The 20,564-nt window shown below is 35.4% G+C and overlaps 1 pseudogene; it reads left to right on the forward strand.

Annotated features, from left to right (window-relative positions):
• LOC149201907 (small ribosomal subunit protein eS1-like) overlaps positions 1-20,564 on the forward strand; it is an 89,993-nt pseudogene that overhangs the window by 22,975 nt on the left and 46,454 nt on the right.

Raw genomic sequence — 20,564 nt, forward strand, 5'->3', positions numbered from 1 at the left:
GGAGAGATATGAAGACTTTGATAATGAAGACCCTTGACAACGAATATCTTTGGGAGGTGTGTCAACATGTATGCAGGATATTGATACCTACAGGAAGATGCCATGATGAAGATCCATCTTGTAAGGTATGATTTGATTTAATATGATGTTTTGATTTCTTGAGTAATATCTTGTTGAGTTCATGTAGGGCTACTAGAAAAAGACTTGTAAGAATAAGTACAACCAACATTCATGCGATGCATGGAAACTCCTGAAAGAAGCATGGAGAGAAAATAAGTAGCCATATGAATAAAGTTCCAGATGTATGCCAAGAAGGCCACTTTCCATGAAGAAATGATTGATCGATGGTTGTTTCCCTACAAGGAACAAGCTCAACTAAATTTCATGACATCAAAGAGAGAAGTTAGTCAAGCAGTTGAAGAACCCATGAAGAAGAAGTTGTTGAGGTATAAAAGAGTCCCTAGCTAAGAGGGAGCTCTGATAGGTCCTTGATTAAGAGGGAGTTTTAATTAGATCACCCCTGATTACAAATGAGTGACAATTGTGTTTTTTCATGTCATGTGTCATGCTCTAGACCAGGACTAACAGTCGTAAGTCTAGATGAAGGCCATGAATGGAAATGTAGACACATGATAGACACATCATTCTTGTCTTCACCGGGGAAGAAACAATGGAGGGTTGGGCAATCATCTAGCATCTAATACTCTTTGAGGATGTGTAGGGAATCCAAGAAAAGATTAGGAAAGAGTTTCGATATTCTTTGAGGGTTGGGAACCCAAGATAAGAATAGTCCTAGAAGGTCAAACTCAGTGAAAACCCGGGTGGGTATGTACCTTGAGAGACAATGATGAAGGTGTCTATAAATCATTGGTCTCGCCAGCATTGTAGTTCATGGTCTCATAGAGAGATGGAGTTGTTAGTAAAGGCCTTGCACTATGACAATGTTGATTGATATGATGTTATATATATGGGATTACCAATCTAATTCTTCTTATGAGAAATTATTCATATTGAGAATAACCAAGTACCATTGTAAATACCTCCCTAGTTAAGAGGGAGTGTTGAAGAAAGTGTAACTAGGTTCGGAATTTACAAATGTAATTTTGATCTTTGTACTTGTCAAGAAAAAGAAATATTATTTTTTGTGAATTATAAGAATGAGTTTCTTGCTCATTTCTTAGGAAAGTCAAAGAGTCAATGTCATGCTCTTCTTGAGCCTATATGTAATGTAAATGAGTCAACCTAGTGTCTAGATCAAAGCCCTCCAAGACAAGCACCATCCCCTTGAAGAAGGCAGCAAGCAAAATGAATTAATAAGAACAATCATGTCGGCCTGCAAATGAATTAACTAGCACAGTCATGTCAGCTCAATAAAAGACACAACCGTTCACACTATCATGTCAGCTCAAATGCATAGGTTGACCACTATATATATGTGGCTAGGGTCTACACAAAAGGATAGGAACAGAACTTGCATTCCTCTGAAGTTTCGAATGGAAGCTACAGGAAGGGTTTCATATGCCACAGGAAGGTAATGTCGAAGTCTGTCCATAATACAGGTTGGGTATATTTCGGGTGAATACCACCGCCTCAGCACCCTAGTTGCAGTCACTATCTCGGCATACTTACACTCTCAGAATACTATCTCGGTACTATTACAGTCTCAGCTTAATTCGATGAAGAGGACTTCAATGATTCTACAGTAGCACTCTCTATCTCGTAGTGACATGTTTTGAGTATAATACCACAGTGTCATGCATTAACTTGATATTAATCTGGACGCAATCATGAATTTAGTCTCTGTCATGGATATGTTGAAGACATAGTTACAAAGTCTTGATCATGTAAAAGTTCTCAGTGCAACCCTCATGAATACACACATATGGACCTCGTTGTTATGATGGTGATCGTGATGAAGGTGCAGAGATGATCTTAAAAAGGCACAATGATGATCTCAATGAGCAGTGAAGGTGCAACAATAATGATCTTGGTAAAGCAGTAATGATGATGATGATATCAGCTGTAAGAAGAGGATTGGTGTCTTGGTCTTGGAGTGGCTTGATAGGTCAAGGGTCATGGTCTTGGTGTTCGTCAATGAGAATCTATATAAGAAGAATTTTGTGAGGGTTTTCCTCTCCAAGAGGAAGAGGTTTTGGCCCTGGCAGAATGCCACTTATTTTGTTCTTGTCTCTTTGTTTTGGTAGAAATTTGATGAAGAAAACACACACACTCATAATAAGAATAAGATTAATATAAGATAAATAGTAAAAGCATTTCACAAATTTTTATCAAGTATAGAAGAATCTACCTAATTCTAATTGCCCTAGATTCTTCAACATAAAGAGACAATATACCATTTCATACACCCCCCAGTAGAATGGATTAGTTGAAAGGTAGAACATATCAATGCAACAAATGGCTAGGGATATGATCCAAGAAAGAAATATACCACAAACCTATTGGGAAGAAGACATTCACACAATGGTCCACATACTAAATAAATCACATCTCAGGTTTAATTGTGACAAAACATCCTATGAGTTATGGCATGGAAATCCAACATCAATCAAAGACTTCAAAGTGTTTGGTAGTAAATATTAGATTAAAAACAATGATGAGAAATTGGGCAAGTTTGATTCTAGGGCATATAAAAGAATATTCTTAGGGTATTCAACTAAAAGAAAAGGGTACAGGTTCTATAAAAAATATTGCACAAGATAGATGTGAAATTTGATGAGAAACTATGTTCCAAAAGAAAAAAAACATGATTTATCACTCCCTCTGATCAACCAATCAGTGAAGAAGAGGAAGAACAATTTGAAGATGTTGAGGAAGTAAAAATCCCATTCGAAAGCACCTTTGAGGTTTGTACAAAATAACCATCCTAAAAATCAAATCATTGGTAACAATAATGCAAGGGTCCAAACAAGACGAAAACTTGTTGATACATTAGATCAAGCTTAGATTTCCATGTTATCCATTATTAAAACCAAGACTTAAATGGAAGAAAGCAAAGATGAACACTGGATAGATGCAATGAATGAAGAATTGGACCAAATAGAAAAGAATGAGACTTAGGAGTTGACACAAAGACCAGCAAAAAAAATATCATAGGCACAAAGTGGGGCTTCAAAAACAAACTAAATTAACAAGGGTGGATCATCATAAATCAAGCAAGGTTGGTATGCAAGGGCTATGCACAAGTAGAAGGAAAATAATTTGACGAAACCTTTACTCCAGTGGCAATATTAGAAGCAATCAAGATGTTTCTTACCTTTGTCTATCTCAAAGAATTCAAAGTATATCAAACTGATGTCAATTTTTCATTTCTTAATGGAGAGTTTGAAGAAGAAATATATATAAAACAACCCGAGGTATTCCAACCATTAGATAATCCTAATGATGTATGTAGATTAAAAAAATCACTCTATTGTCTCAAATAAGAACCATGAGCATGGTACTCTCATTTGGACAAATATCTTCAAAAATAAGGCTTCAAGAGAGGAACAACTAAAAACAACTTGTACATAAAATCAAATGATGAAGAACTCATGATTGTAGTTGTATATCTTGATGACATAATATTTAGAAGAAAAAAAAACTCCCTAGTCCAATGGTTTGCTAATGGAATGAAGTATGAGTTTGAAATGAAAATGGTTGGAGAACTTTCTTTCTTCCTTGGTCTGCAAATTATACAAAAATCAAAAGGTATGTGCATCTCTCAACGGAATACTTGAAATAACTATTGAAAAAATTTAGAATGGAGGATTGTACTCTTGTCACCACTCCCATGGTTGTTGGATGAAAGCTAAGAAAGGATGATGAATCATCATAAGTTGATCAAAAGTTGTATAGATATACGATTGGCAAACTATTATACCTAACAGCTTCAAGACTGGACATAATGCTAGCAGTTGGGTTAGTATCAAGATATCAATTAACTCCAAAACAAAGCCATCTCTTAGCCAAAAAAAGAATATTCAGATATATAAAAGGAACAATGGACTATAGACTATGGTATCCAAAAGGAACATACTTTTTACTGATAGATTATAGAGATGTAGATTGGGCTAGTTCCATATATCTTAGAAAAAGTACAAGTGATGAAGCATTTTTCTCAGGAGAATCATTGGTCACTTAGCTCAGAAAGAAGCAAACCTCAGTCTCGTTATCTACTACCAAAGTTGAATACATTATAGCAGCAATTTGTTGCACACAAGTACTATGGATGAAAAAAACTCTTCAAGACATGAAGGTAACATATATTGAACTAGTCCCTATCTAGTTTTATAATGCAAGTGCAATAAGCATATCAAGGAATATATTCCTTCACTCTAAAACTAATCAAATTCCCATCGAGTATCATTTCCTTAGAGAGAAGATTGTTGAGTAGATTGTAAAGATGGAGTATATACCAAATAAAGAATAAATAATTAATATATTCACCAATCCTTTGGCAAAGGAGGCCTTTGAATATCTAAGGAAAAAATTGGGAATAGTACCTTCTCATTCTCTTCACTAATTTAATGTCAAAAAATACATCTAAATATTGTTGAATGACTAGAAAAGTCAAGGATAATCTAAGGGGGAGCTTCTATAATCACATAAACAACAACATACTAAGATTGCATCTGAAAGGATTACACATCATTTCTTTGAGATTGCACTAGTTGATCTTCAGAATGATAATTAAGCTCGGGCTTATAGAAAGATTAAGCTTCATGTAGAGGATGTTCAGGGAAGGAATTTCCTTACTAATTTTTGGGGAATGGATTTCACCACTGATCAGCTTGGATCCTTGTCTGCAAGTGGAAGACTTTTATTGAATCTCACGTAAATTTTTAGACAACAGATAAATATGGTTTTCATTTGTTCTGCACTAGATTCACAAAGAGGACGCCTAATCAAGTTAATCAAACATGTTATGCCCAAAATCATCAACTAAGGTAGATTCATAAGAAAATGAGAGAGATCATGGTACCATCAAGCTACTTCATGTGATTTGAAAGAGCTAATGGTGAAATTTATGCTTGAGATGATTAGGAAAGGAGATTGAAAAATCTACTTCCTCAATTTATCCTCTGCAAAATGCAATCATTACGAAGTTAAGTAGTTGTAAGTTACAAGAAGAAAAAAAGGACAAGGGAACACACACACACACACACACACACACACATACGTAAATATATGAATATAAATGAATATTAGTGACTACAAAATACATTAAATATAGGGGGAACTACACCTATAATACTAAATTGAACCAAGGAAGCAACATGAATGAACATAAACAGGAGAGACGGTACCTCCACACAAAACAATAAAATAAAAAACAAAGACAGACATTATGGTGGTGAATCTAATGTGAAATAAATACATTACGATATTGAGCATACGAGACTGATACTAGCAAAAGAAACATGTGTGCACAATAATGAAAACTAATGATAAGAATGTTTCATGGAATAATTTGGCATTAACAATGTAACAACCCTGGTTAAAAAATCATGTAAAAATATATAAGACCATGGTTGATGGGACACATATTCCAAGTTGAATGGTGGGCAAGACATCCTAGTGGGTGTTCATTTCAGTTATTATGGCTAAAGGAAATTGGCAAAGGCAATGGAAAAGACTTTGGAAAGGAAAAATGGCATTTTTGGCACATTTATTTATGAAAATAATGGAAATTAGGAGAAAATGAAGGTGAAAGGTCACAGGTTGCATGTGAGGAGGAAATTGAAGGAAAATAATGGAAATTGAAGAAAATAGAGGCCTCATTGATAAAAGGCTTATGAGGATTAGTTCGAAATATTTTGCTCATTTTTGGATCTCTCTAATTATTCTCTCTCTCTCTCTCTCTCATATTCTTGGACACTTAGAGTTTTCTTGGAGCACTCTTGGAGGAGTGTGGCATACTTGGAATGAGCAAGCAAGGAAGAGCATGATCAAGTAGCTACAACAGGATTCTTGGCAGGTATCGATTTGCATGTGTGTTTTCTTTACTAGATTTGGCATGCATGGTATTTCATGTGGTTCTTTCTATTATGGAATGGGTTTTGCCAGGTGTGACAGTATTTTCAGCCTAGCCTTGACATTTCTGGATAGTCATAGTTTGATGGGGTTCTCATGTTTTGGTTAAGCTGGATTGTCAAATGGATTCGAAGCTGAGTGAGGTGGATCTCTGAATGATAGAACACATGGCCTAGTGGTCCCTAAACCAGATTGTGGATCACGGTAAAGCCACTCGTCTAGTAACCCCTGAGCCAAAGTGTGGGTTGCAGTAAATCCAAGATTATGTTGCCTCAGTGGGCCTAGGAATCCTTTCCAGTGAATGGCAGGATATATGGTAAATCCAAGAGGTGGATTGATCTCCGTTGGGCTTAGTAATCCCGAATTTGGATATGCAGTAAAGCCTGGAGAGTGGGTCTCGGTTTAGGGCATAGTGATCCAGTGTGGATTACAGTAAAGCCTGAGAGACTAGGAGACAAGAAAATTCCGCGCAATGTAGGTGGAGAAATCTGGTGGCATCCATGCTTATTTGTCTTAGTGATCAGGTGGATATAATGGTAAATCTTGTTATTACATGTTCATTGTGTTGGCCTAATGATCTGGGATGGATTATGGTAAAGATTGGTTTCTATTGATGAGGGTGAGGTGGTTTAGCCTCGGGATGCCCTGGTTGGTTCTTTTGGTTTGAGTCCCACATTCATGCTTGGAATATGGCAAGGGGTGAATGGAAAAAAAGATATTTGGCTCAGCCATTCTATGGTCGGGTGGAATGTGGTAGTCCCATCTTCGGTTGGATTATGCATTCATTAATAAAGAGGTTCTTTCCTTCATATCTTATGTATAAATGTATTGTTTTATATGTGGATTTTATGGCTGATGTATCCTTGATATTTCCATTGTTATTATGTTGGTTATAAGAATGTATTATGACAGTGATGATGTATGGATTTCCTTATGTTTTGATTGGAAAACGAATGAACAATGTATCTATGACCTAATAGATGATAATGCAATAAATGATGTAAGGGAACAATGCTTCATAGTGATTCTCATATAAGTATGAGACCCTATGCTTAAATATGTTGTTTACACTTGTAGATTACATATTTGGATATGTTTAACAAAACATCTGTCATGGCTATTAGGGGTCTAGTTAAGGGATTGTTCAAATATTTGCATTTTCCTCATTGTTTCCTTGTTATGTTTCTGTTTTGAAGGTGTCATTCAATTCTAGGTAGTGACCTGGGCTCTGGACTTGAAAAATTGGCTCAAATCTCGGGGACGTTAGCACAAAACTAAGCAAAATAGTCCCTTGACACTGGCATGCCTTTTCATGAGAGCTTCTAGAGCCTCCTCAATGCTGTCAAGCTCATAGCATGGGAGTGTCCAAAGGTTAAGAGGTCTAAAACCTGAGTAGGACTCAGGGGCTGGTTAGCAGAAAGGTTGGGATGGTTCTTAGGAGTCCTATTGTTGATATTGAAGGTCTGTATGGTGTGTTTCCATCGGTTCCACTTCCTTAGCGTGACTTAGGGGGTTGAATCATATCATAGTAACTTCTCGTCACATGTTTACCCTGGTTGGTCGGTTACTTGGGTAGATGTGAGAGGAGGGTGTTATAGAGTGGTATCAGAGCATGGTTCACCCCTCGAACTGGATGGGTAGTGTGTTGGTCATGCATTCATGTCAATTACATATGTCTTGCTTATGCTTGTAGTCCATGTGCTTGTTGCATTTGCATGGTGTTGATCATGGCGGTAGTGATGTTGCCATGTGAAGGTTGGTGGTGTTGTTGTGGAATGTGTCGTCATGAGTGTATGGTTGTATATGCATTTATTATGCATGTCAGTGTCTATATGTTGTTATGCATACATTTTCATGGTGAAGGTCGTTGTGCATGAGGTCATTGTATGCAATTAGGTCATCATGATGATATTGGTATGTTATGATGCTAATGTGTTGGTTGAGATAGAGCAAGAGATGCAGATTACCAAAGTGAAGTTGTAGCACTAAACTTTGGGGTAAGAAAAGATCATCATACAGGTTTGGATGTTGGGTATGCAAGTATGTTAGTTAATGGATTGTTATATGCATTAGGGGTGTATACATTAGGTTTATGTACATGTTTATTGATGTTATGGTTACATACATGATAGATGATAGTTGATTAGTGTAGTCATATGCTCATTTGTCGAATAGTCATTAAAGATAGTAATATGTGGTTGTATGCATTTCTCTTGTCGTTTTATGTTAGATAACTTGATGATTATCTTATATGTTGTTGAAGAGTATGTTATAGGTTAACTTCTTGTTGTTATATGATATTTAGATGATGATTGGGTGATATGTTGTTGATGAACATGATATATAACTTGTTGTTGTTATATGCTAGTGTTGGGCCACTAATTTGTCATTATTAATATCACTTTTTAACGTCTATTTCATCCATTTCTACCATTATTTATCACGTCATTTATCATAATTTATCATATAATTCCATTTTATAATTATTTATGCCCTTATGGATAAATAATATTTTTCTCTTTTATTTTTAATAAATTGATGATTATTATGCATGATTTTACCAATGATGGTTTATTAATAGATTTGTTATAACATCACTCACGATTTTAGCCTCCAAGATCTTTTCAAGATTGCAAATTTGATCTCCAACTCATCATTAAATATTCCAACTCAGAAATTCAATGGAATAAGAAGTAATAGTTTTGCACTAGACGTTTCAGACAAATGAAGGAGAATCTAGAAAATCCGAAACATGGGTTTTGTCCATAACGAACCGGAATAGTTTTTTCATGACCAGTTTTCCAAAATTCGGTTTGTATTGAGAGAAACAGAAGATTCTTCAAAGATTATTTTCTCAGATTTACTATTGCAACCGTTTTCCAAATTCTTCCAATTGTAATACCAGATTCGACTTGTTCCAACTGAATCATGATGGGAAGATATTTCAGATCTGATCTTGTTTATTAATATTATGTAATCAATCCAAAATTGTAAAGGAAATAATTTTGTAATCAACTTTGTTGTAATTTACCTTTGCTCTCTATGTATTTTAATGAAAAAAGAGATCAAAGAGAGGGGGAGAATAGGAGGGGAATTAGAGGATAATTAGGGGGATAATGGAAGGATAATTAGGAGATAGGAGATGGATAATTGTTAGATAGCATGTAGGAGAAGATATAAGAGATGAGAGATGAGAGGATGAACAATTGTTGAATTTGAGGCAAATCTAAGAGCTTCATTATGCTGTAATTATTTCTCTCGTATGTTTTAATGAAGGAAGTTATCCATTGAGTTCTACATCTATTATTTGTAATCTGATCTGAGTTACTTCTCAAGGTGGAACTGAGTCTTAGGCAGCTGGGCCCACTAGCTTGGACGAGATGCTTCCTTGAACATGTAAATTAATATAGTTTAGTTGTGTGCTTGTTTCTTTGAATTTCAATCATTGTTCTTTAAAGTAAATTTCCATCTTAATCAAGTAATTTGTTAAGTTGCTGCATTTTCTAGATTTGTTATTTCCTGCAACTTCTAGATTTAATTTGATTTGTTACTCTAGATTAACATTTGAATTTTGTTGAGTGCAATAGCTTAAATTTCCATTTCAGCAATGTGTGGTTTAATTTAGTATTGATTCAAGTCGTGTGATTAGAATAATTTTTTTTCCTGCCATTTACTTTCTTCTTTTTCATTTTAGTTTTATTATTCAAGTCTTACATTTTATTTCTTATTGAATGAGCTTGATAGTATAAAACACAATCATATAGAACCAGTGTTAGCTATTGGTATTGTTATGCATATATTTTTTCAATTTCCTTGAAATAAAAATACGCTCTTCGGGTTGATAATTAATGTCTAGGTGATTAGTTGCTTTATTTATTTATTAAGCAATTAAATTTACCCAACATTTTGCCATCGTTGCCGGGGAGGCAGCCAAATTTCACTACCACACTAATATCTAGTTGTAGATGCATACCTGACTTCGTGAGAGTTGGATATTGAAGACGGAAGGTAAGAACCTACATGTGCATCCTGGGGAACCGGCGATGGGTCTACCCTTAGTAGTCAGGCTTAGGTCATATAGCATGCACTGATAGAAGTAGGAATTTTAGAGGTAGAATTTTGAAAACAAATCTCATAATTCCATTCAAGTGGTGATGTAAGCACCACCCATTTCACTACCACACTAATATCTAGTTGTAGATGCATACCTGACTTTGTGAGAGTTGGATATTGAAGACGGAAGGTAAGAACCTACATGTGCATCCTGGGGAACCGGTGATGGGTCTACCCTTAGTAGTCAGGCTTAGGTCATATAGCATGCACTGATAGAAGTAGGAATTTTAGAGGTAGAATTTTGAAAACAAATCTCATAATTCCATTCAAGTGGTGATGTAAGCACCACCCATTTCACTAACCAATTGACAGGAACATTTGAAGAGGAGCCTCAAAGCAACACATGAAGAACATCTTCTATTTTGGTAACAAATGGCTCACATTACTACTTTTGAATTCCCTATCGAAGATCTAGGAGTGACACAAATGCACATCATTCCCCCATCTACTCTATCAAATTTTCATGGTTTGGCAAAAGAAGATCCAGACACACTCTTATTTAAGTTTGAAATACTTTGTAGAGGATATGATTATTGTATGAATGATCAAAGGTTGAAAGTGTTTCCTCTTACTCTAAAAGGAGTAGCTCTTCGTTGGTTCATGAGCCTTGGTGGGAACTACATCCAAACATGGGAGGACATGAAGAATGTATTCTTGAAGAAGTACCAAGACTATTGCAAGGCTAGTGAAAATATTTTCAGTATGATACAAGGGGAAGATGAAAGCTTGGAGGACTATGTAGAGCAATTTCAATGCAACCTTAAAAAATCAAAACATAAGCATTTGGAAAAAGAGATCTTAAAAACACTCCTACTCAATGGAATCGAAGATGAATTTTTAGAACTCTTAAATCTAATGGGAAAAGATGATGTTTTTAAGTTATCATATGATGATGTTTGTAAATTATGCATAAGGTATTCAAGAGGAATCTCCAAGGCTGGTAAGAATTCTAGAGAAGTTTCTTCTTTCTTTTCCAAATCTACTACAAGAACAGGAGACATAAGAGCTGAAATCAATGTTTTATTTGAAAATTTTAAATATGATTTTATTAGCTCTCTAAATTCACAATTGCATGTTTTGCAGGTTGAGAAAAATCAGGTAGAATTTGATGAAGTTTTTTGCCCTCATTGCCAAAAGGAGCATCCCATAGATAGTTGTTCTTTCTTATCTAGGATGGAAGCATCATATCAAATAGATGGAGAAGCTGCTACAATTTCACAACCATGGAAATCGTGGCCTACATGTATGGTTCAAAACACTTCCTCTCCATTTTCTTACTTGCATAATCCATTATGGAATACTCCTGTGTTAGGGCAGCCATGTCAATCTCAATATAACCCCCTCCTCCCCCCCCCCCCCCCCCACCCCAATCTTGTCTACAAGTTTGGCATGATTCATCTTATGATTGCATGACTACTATCCCTCATCTTGTAGCACAAACAAATCTTCCATATTCTTCACCAGCTCTTCCACAACATCTTGCTTGCCTATCAAAATCATCCACACAACCCAATCAACTACATCATCAAAATTCTCCATGCCCTACACAATTTCCTGCTCAACTCATTCCACACCCTCACAGTAATAAACTAGTACAACATGCTTACAGTGTTGAACTGCAAAATTTACCTACCCTTCACACCCATTCTATCTCACATGCACCGTTGCAGAAAACTTATATTGAGATTGAGAATGTTTCAAATCCAAAAGTTGTAGAAGTTATAGAAGAAAATGAGGTTTCTTCTAATCTGCATCAACAAACTGTTTAAAAAACTCAAGAACTTCATGATATGACAGCTATGGGAAATCAATAAAGTAAACGATATATTGAAGATTGGTTTTACTCCATCATTTGTTTGCAGCATCACTCCATTCTTCAATAATTTTTGACACCATCTTTCAAGGGAAGTTGGATGCTCATACCCTATTATTTATCAACATGCATTTTTCAAATTTGGGTATGCACATACTTGAAGCCTTATTTCGAAAATGGCTCCACTAGAAGTACTCTTATATGTAAGCATATTCATTTTTCAAATCAGAGTAGGTTAGTGTAGAAAATAAAATAAATAAGAACATAAATAAATACATTTTTTATTATTATGTAAAAATAGTTGTTTTTGTTGCAACATGTTGTGGAAATCAACATCGGTGATAAATATTTTAATTTATTTGTGTATTTAGATGTATTATATTGAAAATAAAATTTCTACAAACACTCATATTCATTTTTATCACCAATTTGGAAAAATTGTTTGAATATCATATTTTTTTGCTTGCGGGCTTGATGAAAGTTCTGAAAACACAGTCGGGACAGTCATGTTTTGAGGGACCAAAAGGGAATATTTTTAAAACCTGTTTCTATAATAAGTAGCCCTTTATGTCTACTTTCCAACCCAATTCGAATCACTCCATTTGGATTTGAAACGAAGAATTTATAACCAAAACATTGACAGGGTGTCTAGTAGGCAGCTCAGGAACAGAGTTGGGACAGTCAGTTTTTGGAGGCCTAAATGACTATATTTTTAAAACCCGTTTCTATGGTATATTCCTCTATGACTCTAGTTTACAAATAAATTTTAATCACTTGATTCCGATATCGTATGAGAAAGTTATGACTCAAATATTGACTGTCTATCATAAATCAGCACTCTTAAAACTTTGTTTTTCGAGCTGTTCATTAAAGTATTTGACCCATCAATTCTTCTTGTCTTCAAAACTTGTTTCTATTGGAGATAAATAAATGAATCTACTTTCATTTCCAATTTGAATCAGCTCAATCTGTCATCAAACGAAAAAGGTATGCTTAAAATATCCACTGTTGGTCTAAGCTGGGAAATCGAAAATGACTTTGTTATGCAGGTCATCCTAAGTAAATTTGACAGATCATCTCATGAAATTTTAAAAATCTATTTCTATTGGTGATATACCTTTGAAGTAGCTCTCATTTGGCTTTGGAATCACTCAAATCGGACGAAAAACAAAGGAGTTATGATTAAAACATTGCTGGTTAATATGGTCGACCACTGCTCTCCCATAGGTGACAAATAAATGTTGGGTAAAATTAATTGCTTGATAAATAAACAAAACAACTAATCACCTAGACATTAATTATCAACCTGAGCAGTGCCTTTTTATTTCAAGGCAATCGGAAAAATATATGCATAACAATACCAATAGCTAACACTGGTTCTATATGATTGTGTTCTATACTATCAAGCTCATTCAACAAGAAATAAAATGTAAGACTTGAATAAAAAAACTAAAATGAAAAATAAGAAAGTAAATGACAGGAAAAACAATTATGCTAATCACACGATTTGAATCAATACTAAATTAAACCACACATTGTTGAAATGGAAATTTAAGCTATTGCACTCAACATAATTCAAATGCTAATCTAGAGAAACAAATCAAATGAAATCTAGAAGTTGCAGGAAATAAAAAATATGGAAAATGCAGCAACTTAACAAATTACTTGATTAAGATGGAAATTTACTTTAAAGAACAATGATTGAAATTTAAAGAAACAAGAACACAACTAAACTACATTAATTTACATGTTCAAGGCAACACCTCGTCCAAGGTAGTGGGCCCAGCTGCCCAAGACTCAGTTCCACCTTGAGAAGTAACTTAGATCAGATTACAAATAATAGATGTAGAACTCAATGGATAATTTCCTTCATTAAAACATATGAGAGAAATAATTACAGCATAATGAAGCTCTTATCTTTGCCTCAAATTCAACAATTGTTCATCCTCTCATCTCTCATCTCTTATCTCTTCTCCTACATCCTATCTAACAATTGTCCATCTCCTATCTCCTAATTATCCTTCCATTATCCCCCCAATTATCCTCTACTTCTCCTCCTATTCCCCCCCTCTCTTTGATCTCTATTTTCATTTAAATACACAGAGAGCAAAGGTAAGTTACAACAAAGCTGATTACAAAATCATTTCCATTACAATTTTGGATTGATTACATAATACTAATAAACAAGATCAGATTTGAAATATCTTCCCATCATGATTCAATTGGAACAAGTCAAATCTGGTATTGCAATTGGAAGAATTTGGAAAACAACTGCAACAGCAAATCTGAGAAAATCGTCTTCGAAGAACCTTCCATTTCTCTTAATACAGACCGAATTTTGGAAAACTACTCATGAAAAAACTAATTCGGTCTGTTCTGGACAAAACCCATGTTTTGGATTTTCTAGATTCTCCTTCATTTATCTGAAACGTCCAATGCAAAACTATCACTTCTTATTTGAGTGAATTTCTGAGTTGGAATATTTAATTATGAGTTGGAGATCAAATTTGCAATCTGGAAAAGATCTTGGAGGCTAAAATCGTGAGTGATGTTCCAACAAATCTATTAATAAACCATCATTGGTAAAATCATGCATAATAATCATCAATTTATTAAAAATAAAAGAGAAAATTAGTATTTATCCATAAAAGCATAAATAATTATAAAATAGAATTATATGATAAATTATGATAAATGACGTGATAAAGAATGGTAGAAATGGATGAAATGGACGTTAAAAAATGATATTAATAATGGCAAATTAGTGGCCCAACAACTAGTAACTTGATGATTAGGGTTATTACATTAAGATATTGATGTTCTATGTATCATACTAATTTGGATTAGTCTATGAAAATGGTTAGGGTTATGAAATTCAGGTATGAGTTACTATGTTGTGATATTACGTCATATTAATCTAGACTGACTGTCCAAATGTGGTTGTTATTATGTATGAATGATAATTGTTATGAGTTTATGATGTGAACATGTTAGTTAATTATTGTTATGGATATCATGATCTTATTTGTGCTTGAGTTGATGTGTTATACAGTTATATCATGCTAACTAGATTGATTGTGCAAAAAAGATAGCTTCTCTTGGGATACATTAAGGTATGAGTTTGCTTATGTCATATATTTGGTGCTTGACTGTTTGATTTTGTCGTCTAGTTCATTAATTTAACATGGTATGTTTGTAAGTTGGTTGGATGTTTGATGGATTTCATAATATGAGTATGTATTCAAATGATCTCGTTTTAATATGATTGTACTAACACATATGTGTTGAGATAGTTGATATGTACTTGAGTGTCGTAGGTGACATTTGTAGCATTGTGTCTAATTACTATGAGTTGATTATGGATTATTACATGATAGTTAGTCTTGGTAAAGGTTGATTTCAAATTAATAGATATTTTGTCTTGATATTTGGAACATGTGTAAACAATGCAAGAAACATGCTTGGTATTAGCATGAAAAGGTAATAGTTGATGTGTTTATATAACTAACAGTTGGGTGATGTGATAGTGCATAGTAAGACTTCATTGTAGCAAAGTAAAAAGGTAAAAGAAAGGAATTGGGCAAGAATTTCTTTGGTTGTGTTTGGAAACCCTACTTCCAAACGAATGAGTGTTATGCACACATGAAGTCTTATTAACCCTAATTTGTCTGAAATTATGTGGATATGTGTTATATTCATGAACATGTATTTGATAGGTATAAAAACTAGTTTCCAATTATGGATGAATTCGTCAATGGAATTGGAGTCCCTTGAGAGATGGAATAGATGTATTCAGCTACAAGGCAATGTGCTTGGCATAACAAGGTAAGCTAACTGGTATATTGTCATATTTATTTATGCATTGACAATTATGTGTTTATGGTAGTGCGATGCAGGGAGTTGCATGGCAAGAGAGATTGTCATGAAATACTTAAGAAGGCTCAGATCGAGATTTCCTTTGGAATCACTAGGAACCATGGGGATTAAGTCATGGTGTATGTTGTTAGTCTTGTGCATTTTGTCTCTTGTGATTTGTTGCATTTGATTACAACTTGTTTATTTCTGGTGCATAGCTATGCCACTTTGGTTTTGGTGTCGTTTTGTTGTTTCTTTTCCATGGTTTTCTTCTTGTTTGCTTCTCGATCTTGCCTTTATTGTTTTGAGAGTCTTGGGAATTGGTTGGGGAAGGAGGAATTTAATGGGGCTCGGAGAGAGCTGTGTGGTACCCAACAGGTGATGTAAGACATGGATGAAGCTCGGTGCATGTATCATGGAAGTTGAAGGCAAAAGTATGACAACTAGTTGGATTGGTCGAGTCCATTGGTGTAAATGGACGACAGTAGGACACTGATGGGAAAGGTAATCAAGAAAGGTAAGTTGAATGGATTTGAGGTGTCATATGCCTTGTCTATGTTGGGAGTTGTTGTTCTCGATGTTGCACATGTGTTGCATTAATAAAGGAAGTTCTCTTAACCTTGACCTTGATATCTAGTAATTATGTTGTGATCATGATTGCTTTATGCTAATGTTTATATGCATATAAATATGTATGTACTTTGTTATCTGACATGGTCATTAGGGATCATGATTGTTTTATGTTGATGTTTATATGTATATATTTCATGATCTGATAAGGTCATCATGGATCATGATTATTTTTATGCTAATGTTTATGTATATGTATCTATCTATCTATGTATATATGTCACTGTCCGACAGGGTTGTCAGGGATCATTCTGGTGGAGGAATGATTGCTTATGCAGATGAATGGCATGAAGAGGTTCCTGGTTTATGATAAATCAAGTGGGAAGAGTAGTCAACAAATATATGAGGTCGGTATCACATGGATATGAATTGATATTGTATGATTGTATTATGCCTATGTTTGTGTTATGATAGGTAATGCTAAAGGATACATCAGTGGAATGAAAACCATGTTCTTTGCAGCATGCTAGGATAAGCATGGATGGCAGAGAGACACTGGAAGAAAGGTTTTTTGGTAGAGACAGTATGGTTTTGGATGTGTGGTACTACTTTTGTGCATATGTTGTATATGTTGTAAATGTTGCATCTATGATTATGTGTGCATGCAGTGTTGTGTATATATAGTGTGTGTACATGTTTATGCAATGTTATGTACAGGATGGTATAGATAGTGTTGCATATGCAGTGTTGGGCATAAATGGTGTTATGTACATGTTGTATATGTAGTGTTGTGTACAGATGATGCTATGTACATGTTGGATATGCAATGCTATGTACATGTGGTGTTGCGAGTATGTTGGACATGTGGTGCTATGTACATATGGTGTTGTGTGCATGATTGTACAAGTGGTGTTGTGAGCATGTGGCGTTATGTACATGTTATACATATGTTGTTGTGTGCAGGTGGTGTTGTGCACATGTCGTGCATATGGTATTGTATACTTGTTGTGTCATGTACATGTCGTGCATGTGGTGTTGTGTACATCTAGCATTGTATAGACATTGTAGGTGGTACAATGTACATGCGGTGTCATGTACATGTTGAACATGTGGTGTCGTGTACATGTGATGTTGTGTACACATTATGCAGGTGGTGTTGTGTATAGGTGGTACTGTGTACATGTATGTCGTGTGTGGTTGTATGTTGTGTGTGGTTGTATGTGTGTGATGAACACTATGTGTATGTGCACATGGTTGAGGAGAAGGAACTAGGTGTTTGTCGAGTGTGGAAATTGATCTAGGTGTGTACGGATTAAGGACAAAGGTAGAAGCTAAGGGTTGATTAAAGGATAAGTATCGATATTTTATTTCAGTTTTATTATGAATGTGATTTATGATGATTACATGTGATCTATGATTCTTTTTTATGATGGTTACATGTGACTTATGATTTTGATTTATGATGGTTGTGTTTCAAGCTAACCTGATGTGATGTGTTTATACATGATGATTTGGTCAATTATGCTAGTTTGACTTGTTGTGACAAGAATTAAATAGGATTTCAAGTGTACCTTATTGACGAGCTACCAATGAGGTATGAATTGAAGTTATTTTAATTTATTTTAATCTAATGGAATTTATGTGCTTGGTACAGGAAGCATGGAAATGTGCATTTGGGTTGTTGAAATCAACTGCAAACATTAGCAACAACAACAAAAGGAATTGGAACATGCATCAGTATGTTGGTAAAGCACTTCAAGAATAGGGCCATTGTGGGACACTTGTACCCAATAGTGTCCACTGATTTCCATGAGCATGCTATGACCGGTATGATGGTTTGAGGTAGGTATATGCCTTGGTTGTTTGACTTTATGATGCGAGGAAGCCTTGCCAAGGGATGGATCTCCCGAGATATGGGATGCTGGGGAACTTGGAAGGTGAGTGACTGTACGGAAGGGTGACCGGATTGTCGGAGGGACTATGTATCAGAGAAGAGAAGGTCAGAGATATATTTGTTTTGGTCATTAGCATTATCAGATGGAATCAAATGCACATTGGGAGTTTGCCCTGGAACAATGAGTTGGTAATTGTTCACTGAAAGGAAAAGTGGCACGAGATTATAACGCTAGACATTCGATGCAGGGTTCACTTTGACAGTAGATTCCAGACTTCCTGGAAAGGAGGTGAATCATGGTATTACTTTGAGGGTGGAGGTTTAAGCCTCTGGATTCCCTTGTTATGAATGCAGGCATCGTGTCCTTTTATTTGCTAGTTGAGCAAATGTGCATATGTCTGTATGTGTATATCATTGTAAATATTGTATCGAGTTGGATTTATAAAGCTCCATAGACAGTATGATTATTTGTTGGGTGAAGCAAATGTGTATGTGTGTATATGTGGTTGTTATTGTAAATAACGTAATGAGTTGTGTTATAAAGCTCCAGTAAATGGTATGTTTGTCATGTTTTAGCATATGGTCATTATAAATACTACAACGAGTTGTGTTATAAAGCTCCATGGGCAGTATATTTGTTTTCAACAGCCTTGTTGGTTATAGGTGTCATTGAACACTAAGGAGAGTGTTCCCCCAAGGGGAAGGGTTCCATAACATCCCTGGTTAAAAACTCATGTAAAAATATATAAGACCACAGTTGATGGGACACATGTTCCAAGATGAATGGTGGGCAAGACATCCTAGTGGGTGTTCATTTCAGTTTTTATCGCTAAAGGAAATGGCAAAGGCTTTGGAAAGGCAAAATGACATTTTTGGCACATTTATTTATGAAAATAATGGAAATTAAGAGAAAATGAAGGTGAAAGGTCACAGGTTTCATGTGAATATGAAATTGAAGGAAAATAATGGAAATTGAAGAAAATAGAGGCCTCATTGATAAAAAGGGTCATGAGGATCAGTAGGCAAGTTTTTGCTTAGTTTTGGAACTCTCTCGTTATTCTCTTTCTCTCTCTCATATTCTTGGACTCTTAGAGTTTTCTTGGAGCACTTTTAAAGGAGTGTGGCATACATGGAAGGAGAAAGCAAGGAAGAGCAGGATCAAGTAGCTACAGTAGTATTTTTTGTAGGTATCGATTTTCATGTGTGTTAACCTTGCAATATTTGGCATGCATGGTATTGCATGTGGTTCTTGTTGTTATGGCACGGGTTTTTCCAGGTGTGATAGTGTTTTCAGCCTAACCTTGTCATTTTGGATAGCCATGGTGTGATGGGGCTCTCATGTTTTGGTTGAGATGGATTTGAAGATGAGTGAGGTGGATCTCTAAACAATAGAACACATGGCCTAGTGGTCCCTGAACCAAACTATGGATCATGGTAAAGCCACTACTCTACTGACCGCTGAGCCAGACTGTGGGTTATGGTAAAGCCAGGATTGTGTTGCTTTGGTGGGCCTAAGAAACATTCTCGATGAATGGCAGGATATACAGTAAAGCCAAGAGGTGGATTGGTCTCTGTTGGTCCTAGTAATCCTGGGTTGGGATATGCGTAAATCCTGGAGAGTGGGTCTCAGTTTAGGGCCTAGCGATCATGCGTGGATTGTGGTAATCCTGAGAGACTAGGAGAAAGGAAAATTCCTCACGGTGTAGGTGGAGAAATATAGTGGCATCCATGCTTGTTTGGCCAAGTGATCAGGTGGAGATCATGGCAAATCCTATTATTACATGTTCATTATGTTGGCCTAGTGATCTAGGATGGATTACAGTAAAGCTTGGTTTCTATTGATGAGGGTGAGGTGGTTTAGCCTCGGGATTCCTGGTTGGTTCTTTTGGTTTGAGTCCCACATTCATGCTTGGAATATGGCATGGGGGTGAATGGCTGAAGAGAGATTTGGCTCAACCATTCTATGGTTAGGTGGAACGTGGTAGTCCCATCTTAGGTTGGATTATGCATTCATTAATAAAGAGGTTCTTTCCTTGATATCTTACGTATAAATGTACTAGTTTATATGTGGATTTTATGGTTGATGTAACCTTGATATTTATGTGGTTATTATGCTAGTTATAAGCATGTATTATGACAGTGATGATGTATGTCTTTCCTCATGTTTTGATTGGTAAATGAATGAACAATGTATATATGACCTAATAGATGATAATGCATCAAATGATGTAACTGAATAATGCTTCATAGCGATTATCAGATAAGTATGATACCCCTATGCTTAAA

Source organism: Pinus tabuliformis, chromosome 2_1 (assembly GCF_031772625.1).
Source record: "Pinus tabuliformis cultivar Carrire ecotype Pingquan chromosome 2_1, CPIR1, whole genome shotgun sequence".
Lineage (NCBI taxonomy): Eukaryota > Viridiplantae > Streptophyta > Pinopsida > Pinales > Pinaceae > Pinus > Pinus tabuliformis.